Consider the following 9021-nt stretch of genomic DNA (forward strand, 5'->3'; position numbering starts at 1 on the left):
CGCTGCGGCCTGATGAGCGTGTCACGCGGACGTGATCTAACGAAAAGGCAGGAACACAGAGAGGCACACAGTGCTGTTCTGCACATCCTGGCGGATGGAGAAGGGGTGCGGGGCGGGGCGGGGGGCGAAATGTAGGCTGCGCAGTCATCCGCCGACAGCCAGCAGCCCCTGCAGGAAACAGGGAAAGCCGGGGTCGAGCCGAGCCCAGCCGAGCCCATCCGATTATGGCCGGGGCGGGCCGAGGCGGACTCACTGCGCCTCATCGGACGGGACCTCTCTATTCGCAGTTGCACCTGCCAAGCTGTGAGACGCACTTTTAACAGCGGAGGGACATGTCGCCTGTCGCAGAAGAGGAGCGCCTCTGTTTTTTTTTCCTCAGCGTAAGTGAAGTTATTTCTAATAGCTATGCTGATGTGGGCTCGGCTCTGTGTTGCTGCCTGCCTGCCGCAGGTGCGTTTGCGCGCTTATGTTGTGCCTGGTTTTAGTCTGCTTTTATTCTAGTGTGGGGACCCGCATCTCTCAGCGTTTGGGGAGGTGGGGTGGGGGGGTTAGTGCGTTTGTTGGAGAAAGCGCAATATCCCTGCAGAGGGGAGATTCTCATCTCATCATGTGCCATATATAGGCTACATGTGCGTTTTCTCGCGCTCTGCGTTTTCGCCATGCATCGTGTCCGCATTCCAGGTGGTGTTGCGCACATCGAAATTGAAGTTGAAGTAAACAAGTGGGAAGAAGCAAAGGCCGCCCGTGTTTTTGGTGTCGAAAACGGCGCTCCAGGCTAGACTGGGAAAACCTCCCGCCTCTCTTTTATGTCCAAGCCCTACCCTGAAGTTCTGCGTCCACGAATACCAAGAACAAATCAAGTTGTTTGTGATGATTTTTGTATGATGACATTTAGGCATAAACAGCAAGTTCACAACATTAAGGGGAGACAGTACAGGCAAAACCCTTTTTATTTTTTTCAATGTTTTGAGCTCTTGGGCTATTTTGCTTCTATATGGTCTAGCATGTCTTCTTTCAGACTATTGGGGGAACATCCAAAATACACATTTAAAAATTCAAATGTATTAGTCACATTCACAAGCATAGACTGTACAATGTGCAGTGAAATTCCTTGTTTCTTTCATGTTTATTTGACCCCCACTTTATTTGCGCCTGTACTTTTCTCCGAAATTCACCAGTTAGCATTAGATAATGCCCTGTTTGCATATTTAAACATACCAATTCAGAAAACTTGTGTGATATAAAATATATTTGTCTTAATGTAAGTTATCAGTCATGCCCCCCCCCCCATTAACCTTGGGTGTCTCCCCTTAATCACAATGTGTTAGTCTAAGAGACTGAGGCTGTTACATTACATTATTGTCTCTAAAACTATAGCTTAATAATGACGTAGCCTATGATCAGGGGCGTAGCACAACATTCTGGACCCTGTAGAAAGGCATTTTCTATGGGCCCCTCCCCGCATCCACAGCTATTCATTCTAGCATCTTTTTGGGCCCCCTCCTCACATGAGGGCCCTGGGTACTCAGTCCCCTCCCCAGTCCGACACCCCATGCCTATGATTCAAATGTTGGATCAGCTCCCTAACTGAATGGGCAGTGATGCCGCAAAGTACGTGTATAAAGTATGGCTGCGTGTTAAATGTGCTGGTGGCAGTTTTCTGGCTGTGTACATCATTCATGAGTGTGTAGCTTTTAAAGCGTCCCCTATTTGTTTTCCAGAGCCATCCAATTTCCCTGCAGTAGTTTGGAAACGTGTCTGTGAGGTGCGTTCAATATATCAGACTCGCCAGGATAGGAACAACAAGAAAACCACCTGCCCGCTGCTTCTACTGCGCAAACACACACACACACACACACACACACACACACACACACACACACACACACACACACACACCACCAGTCAACATTTTGCTGATTCATAACAGGGCAGTCACATCTGTGTATTTGACAGAGTTCAAACTGACTCTAATTTTGGCCGCAGTTTCAGTACCAAGCAGGGAGGGGAAATAATTAATTGTGTTAATGCAAGTGGCTCTTCCGGAGACGCTTTCCACCAACAGAGGCTGACTTTTAGATTAGGCCAACTGGAGGAAGCACCAGTCGATGTAAAAGGCTGGCACATATAGAAATCTGGCTGATCAGCAGGAAAGTACTGGAGAGGAAAGACATTAAACTCAGCTTTAAAGAAGAGTTTATTTATGACATACATTTACAGCATTGGTGATTTTACACCCTTTTTAGGGGGGCTCAAGCCCCCCCTAAATTTCATCTCAGCCCCCCCTAAAAATTATAATAATAAAAAACATTTAATTTAATTTTTTTAAATCAATTTTAATGCTTCAAGTGAAAGTTTTCAAACTTGTCTGTTAGTGACAGAGGACAATTCCAGGTTCAAAGGTGTTGAAACAGGTTTAATATCCTGTGTGTCTGTTGCCCAATGCTATGCACCTGTAACCCAGTCAAGGAAAGGGTTAACAGAAACGTAGTGTTGACCAATCGGAGGAGGTTGTGCCAGACTCCAGCCTTTGGCTGAGTCTCTATCTGATCTGTCAGAGGGAGAGCAGGAGACGGTTGTGAAGTTTAACGTTGGTAGTCCCCAGAGAAGAAGTTGGTCATTTCATGGCGCAGATTAGAACCCAAATTGAAACGTAAGCAACTAAAATGGCTGAATGTTAGAACATTGTGTCAAATTGGTCGTTATTACTGCGACTTCTAAAGTGTCAGATTTAGGCTGAATCCCATTTCTCTATTACCCCTACCCCTTAGCCCTTGGCCCTAGCCTTTGGCCCTAGAAAAACGAGGGGTAAGGGGTAGGGGTGAAAACATACCCCTATGAAATGAGACTCCACTTGGTTACATCATCATACATACTTAGGTCTGTTTGCAATACATATTTGTATACACACTGCATGGTGTGTTGTATATCTGTTTCAGTTATCACTGTTTTAAATGTCATTGATGTTCAGAAACACTTTCTTTGGTAACAAAAAGCTGTCTTTATTGCCCAATAAAGTAAACACTACAGGCAAAAACATTATATAAAAATATGTTATATTACAGAACCATTATCAACTATTAGAACCATAACTTACATGTCACACACATATAAAGAAGGCACTCAAATGTATAAAACTCAAAAAAGACACACAAGACCAGAAACAAACAAACTACAGCTATTCTGAAATTCCAGACCCCAGTCTGATGCCTGTTGGCCAGTAACCTTTCCCCTCATACCCCGTTTCTTTCATTAGTGTCCTGTATCATAACCAACAACAATGTACAGGTGCATGAACAGGAATGAATTACACGGTTACAATAATACAGTACCAATACAATAATGAATGGCTACAACACGAACGCAGAAACTTCTGCTCGTTTTCAGAAAGTGGATCAGTTGCTGTCCCTGTGTGATACAGGACGGTAGTGTTATACACTGATATCAAACGAAATTCGCTGCTAATGGAGTTAACACTGTAGACATGCATGGAGTCCATTCAATGCAGAGAAATGAGGGACTGTTGTGCAAATAAGCAATGTAGCTAACGTTAACTTTAGCGTTAGCATAGCAAGCTAGCGATTTTTAAAAACGTTTCAATTACAAATATGGTTGCAAATATATATGTACAGGACTTTGTAGAGCACAAAACAAGACCGTCGTAATTTTTAAATAAATTCTTTAAGCTGAAAATACTTACGTTTATGGATCTCTCTGGTCGACCTGGCAGCCATGTTTCCTGTTGCGCAATGAATCAGGATAGCCCTTGCTGTTCCAAGTAAGCTCGCGTTCTTACTTGGCGTCAAGGGGTATATAGCCCTTCCCCCTAGCCCTACCCCTCGACCAAAATGAGTATTGGGTCAGCAATTACTCTCACGGGAGCGCGCAAACCAAGGGCTAAGGGGTAGGGTAAATAGAGAAATGAGACGCAGCCTTAGTTCCATCGTAGTGTTAATAGTGTCAAAAGAATTTTTAGCTGACGTTGTTGTTCTGTAGCTAGCTCAGAGATTATTGATTAATGAAATTACTGATTTAGCAGTGGGGGGGTTAACACTAACAAGGCACTGTAACAGTGTCACATTCTCATTAAGGGCTGAGCCCCCCTAAAGGTCTGATCCTAGATCGCCCCTGATTTACGGCCTAGTGAAAGTAGCATGATGATACCTGTGAACTCTTTTGCTTGTCTGTGTTTGCCTCATTGACACATTTCACCTTCAACGTCCAACTTTACAAATCAGTGGTGGTTTTGCTTTGGGCGCACTGTTGAGTCATCTTCGGTCCCTAATACGCCATCTAGTTTGTATAAGAATCAAACTAGTCTTACATTGCCAGACCTATCACCTCAGCGTTGTGGATTAAGGTCTGGCAACACCACACATACATTCTGGGATAGGAGAAAAAAAACAACACTCTGGGTTGTTTGCATTTCTTTAAACCAATCATCATCGTCTCGGGCGGCGCTAAGCTCCGGACGCAGCACTGGTGGCTCTGCTAAATAGTCTCAGAAAAAGGAACTCGTTTTTGGAACATCTGCACACTGCAAAAGAAAACGCCACATACAATATTCAATGAAGTTAACTGTTACATTAATACAGTTACATGAGTTATTTAATTTAGCTGGATACATGGCTAAACGTCATTTACTCTTACCAGTGTATCGCCGCTGTGTGTAACGTTACTTCGTCCACAGCAATCCCACCAATCGGTCCCAAAACGTCCCAGTTAGAGAGGAAATGCCGTAAACATATTCTTTGTAAATCTTTACAATCATTCACCGAAAGAACGAAGCACGCCTGCCTTGTTGCAAGATCCAAATTTTCTTCAAAATTTGCCATTTTCAGCGTGTAGCTCGCTAGCTCGAAGGTTGTTGTTGTTTCCCGAAGCAAATGGTGTTTGAGAACAGCAACTCAGGCTTTATCCTGGAAATGTACATCCATTTATCCAGACTAGAATCAAACTGACTTTCCTCATCCTTCCTCTGCTAATCTTTAGGCAGGAGGATACAGATTCAGTAGTAACATTTGAACCTACCAACCATACAAAAACATTAGCCATTCCATATTGAACCGCTAAAACAATTCGGTTTGCCAATTAATTAATACGTCAATTGACAAAAAAATTAACTGACAACAATATTGATAATCGATTACTTCTCATTTATCAACCAAAAATTTCAAACTTTGTCTCGTTTTAGCTTCTTAAATGTGAAGGATTCGTTGCTATCCTCACTTTTATAGCTAATAGCTAACATGTTAGCAAGCAGTTTCCTGTCTCTGGCTGCCCATCTATTAAAATATTTAATAGCGATTAATTGCATTATTGTCAATAGTTAACCCCTGATTAATCGCAAATTAATCACAAATTTTTTACCGGTTCTAAATGTACTTCAAAAGGGATTTTTATCAGGTTTTTAATGCTCTAATCAATTCACGTTGACAGTACATGCTAATAACTTTAGTCTTGTGGAAGGGCTTTGAAACTCAACTGGCCATTCTAAAGACCCTTTTCTTTATCCAGAAACTCTGCTCAAGGAGCTTTGTTTCTGCTAGCCATCCACAACAAAGATCAACTTTACTGCTGCATCGCTTCCTGATTTCCCAAACTGCGGAGTGGCCCGAGGCCGAAATTAGGGCCGGACAATTAATTGCAATTTTATCGAAATCATAATATGGACTAGTATTAGTCCATATTGTAGTATTATGGTGCTGCAGAGACGTCCCGGCCTACAAATCATATCCTACAGACAAAGAAAAAAATCTTTGTTTGGTACGGATCCTCGCAAAAATCACATCATCATTTTAATTCTTTTTAATATTAATATATTTCAATGAAAATGACAATAATGATACAACAATGATCATTCCCTCCAATATTGTGAATCATATCGCAATCGCAATATCAGTCAAAATAAACGCAATTAGATATGTTCCTCATATCGTGCAGCCCTAGCCAAAATCACAGAACGCGCATTTAAAAAAAAAAAGAAGAAAAAAAAGAAAGGCGTTAAAAGGTATTCGCGTTAACTCGTTATTATCGCGTTAATATTGACAGCCCTACTATTTACATATCAGCAGCAGACGCAGGGTAACATTTGAAGTCATATTTCTGAAGACCTGATGACTCTTTAGCTACTAAATGCTCCACTATCTTTACCAGCTAGTCTCTTACCGTCTAGTTTGCTGCTGAGCAGATAGAGTACAGTGGGTTTATGAGAACTTTTTATTAGAACCTCTGCTGGAAAGGAGGTCGATGTGAGCAGTCAATCAAAATAGTGAATTTGCGGGACGAAAAAAAAACCGAGTTGAAAGAAACTAAAATACTCCTTACTTGCTGAGGGGAACTGCTGAGTTGGGTTATAATTTTCTGTGGGTTTGTCGCATTTCACATTACATGTTATTGAATCCATGGGTAATATAAAACAAAATGATTAGGGCAGCTTTTAATTTATTGTAAAATGAATCCAAATAATTTGTTTCTGACAGAAAGAGAATGCACACAGTTATTTCTGTATTATTTTTTTCAGTAGTTCTGGCATTTTTATCTTTGCTATCTTATTTTATCTTATTTATTATTTCTAGTATATTTATTGTATTTTCTGTATGGGTATCTATCTATCTATCTATCTATTGAGGGAAACGTATGCTTTACATTTCTGTATGGTCAAATATGTGTTATGAGCTGTACAATCCAGGACAAACACCATGTAACAGCCAAAAAGTGACTCTGTAATGCATTATGAACTAATAACAACCTGTGTTTCTCAGTATGAATTATATCAAGAATGAGATGGAGTTCAGGGAACTGTTAACACTGTCGGTACATTTCATATTGTTATTGATGCTTCAGCAGACACTTGCAGGTTTGCATCACCTATGAATTCACACTTCCGCCCCTGCTGCATCCTTGTGTTTTTTTTTTTTTTTTAGTCAAATCAACCAAATGTGTTTTTCTCTGAATCGCAGAACTAAACCAAATCGACCGCTGTGCCTTGACAAGTACTAGCGGGCTAGAAAACGAGTTTTGCTGTCCTCCAGCCCTTGCATGATAATGACATTTGCAATAATCCTGCAAGCATTAACCATTAACCAGCATTAATCCTGCTGTGTTTGGCCTTATTAGCCAAGAACAAATCCATCAGCCTTTTGAAGCGATCTTTCAGAGCTCTGAGCTGTTATTTCCGCCCTTGAGAGCATTACTTGGCAAACCTATAGGCACAGAATTCCACCAATGAGCCTGGAGCTCAGATTAGTGACATGCTTGAAATGGCTGGAGGGTGTCAGAGGAGTCCGCCGGTGATAACATTGCGTGTGTGTGTGTGTGTTGTGTGTTCCTGTGGCTGCATGCATGTGCTTACTGAAGACAGACTTTCCCATCTGCGTCACAGGCTGTGCATGATGTCCGTCAGATGTTTACGCTCGCCTTGTCTCACCAAATAGATCTGTTTCACTCGGCTATAAATGAGCATGTGTTGCTTTCGTTGTTTCCTCAGCTACGACGTCGGGTAAATGGCCACATTTTCGCTTCTTCTTTTCCAATGTACTGTATGCAGCTGGACCTTCCTCCCTAAATCTCTGGCTCTGGCTCTCACTCCGTTCTCGCCACCAGCACCGCTACAGAAAAAATAAATCTTTGCTATTTGTAGCCCCAGCATCAGAGGCTAATCTGAGAAATGAGCCCATTTCTTTTTTCTTCCTCTGTTGTGCGTTTGCTGAATAATTGAAGTAAATTGTGCAGGTTTTTTGTTCTTTCTTCTGTGTGTGAATTATGTGCCTCAATGTGAGCTCAAACAGCCAGCTGTGAAAGTCGTATTTCCGCTGGGTTTATGTGGTCATAATTAGCAGCTCCCTTGTGACTGTGACTGTGTGTGTGTGTGTGTGTGTGTGTGTGTGTGTGTGTGTGTTCTTGTTTAACTATATTTGTGGGGTCCAAAAACCGGGAATACAGTATACTTGTGGGGTCCGGACAGCCTTGTGGGGCCAAAATGCTGGACCCCACAAGTTTAAAGGTCTGTTTGAGGGTTAAAACTCGGTTTTAGGATTAGGGTTAGAATTAGGTTCTGGTTAGGGTGAGGGTAAGGGTTAAGATTAGGCATTTAGTTGTTATGGTTAAGATTAGGGGAAGGGGCTAGGGAATGCATTATGTCAATGACGGGTCACCACAAAGATAGTGAAACGCACTGTGTGTGTGTGTGTGTTTTTGAGCTTGTATATGTGAGAGCACGCCTGTGAGCAGAGGTGTGCTTGTGTTTACATGACAGCTGACCAGGAAGGGAAGTGACGCAGGAGGCAGCGGAGAGGCTGCAGACATTACACCGTTGCAGAGGGGGGAGAGAGACAGACAGAGAGAGAGAGAGAGAGAGAGGAAAACCACAGACAGATAAAAGAGTGAGACAGGAACAAAGAAACTAATGCGTGATCACTTTCTTAGTTACTGCTGTCGACTGCAGGATCGCCACCCTGCCTCCGCCGCTGGGTCTGCCATAAACAAACAAAAAAAATGAGTCAGTGCCCGCGTAGGTTGGGCAAGTGCGCATTTCATTATGAAATGTGTTTACCCTGGGCTCACTATAAAAGTAGTGACACAGGCTTTTTGTTTGCCTGTTCCAGCTCTGAGCCAACCTCCCTGGTTCTATCCACGGTCATCCTCTCCCTGGGCCAGCTGCCCTCTCCGACTGGAGCAGTCTCCAAACTTTGTTGGCTGTGAGAGGACTTTCATAACAGCTTCAGTAATGGAACCCTGCTCAAATATTTTCTCAGCAAACACTGGGCTTCCTAAGGGATGGGAAATGGACATGGGAAGATGGTCTGATAAAGCAGCTCATAAAAAGACCCAATGAGCCATCTGACAGAATGTGTTATTCAGGGAAGTGGTGAAAGAAATCAGTTTACTCAAAGATTAGGTCGAGAGTGTACTCACCTTCACCGGCTGACATTAATATTGTTGAAACCGGACTCCTCTATGGCTACTTACCTAAAAGAGCCAAACAACATAAATGACTATTTGGCTACCCTTAACATTGAG

The 9021-nt window shown here is 42.5% G+C and overlaps 1 long non-coding RNA gene across 1 annotated transcript; it reads left to right on the forward strand.

Annotated features, from left to right (window-relative positions):
• Positions 1-7745, forward strand: LOC144512017 (uncharacterized). Its single transcript, XR_013500946.1, has 2 exons — positions 1-380; positions 1722-7745. It is a non-coding gene; the product is annotated as an uncharacterized LOC144512017 (long non-coding RNA).
• Positions 7746-9021: the final 1276 nt, after the last annotated feature.

The sequence above is a fragment of the Sander vitreus genome, chromosome 23, assembly GCF_031162955.1.
Source record: "Sander vitreus isolate 19-12246 chromosome 23, sanVit1, whole genome shotgun sequence".
Classification (NCBI taxonomy): domain Eukaryota; kingdom Metazoa; phylum Chordata; class Actinopteri; order Perciformes; family Percidae; genus Sander; species Sander vitreus.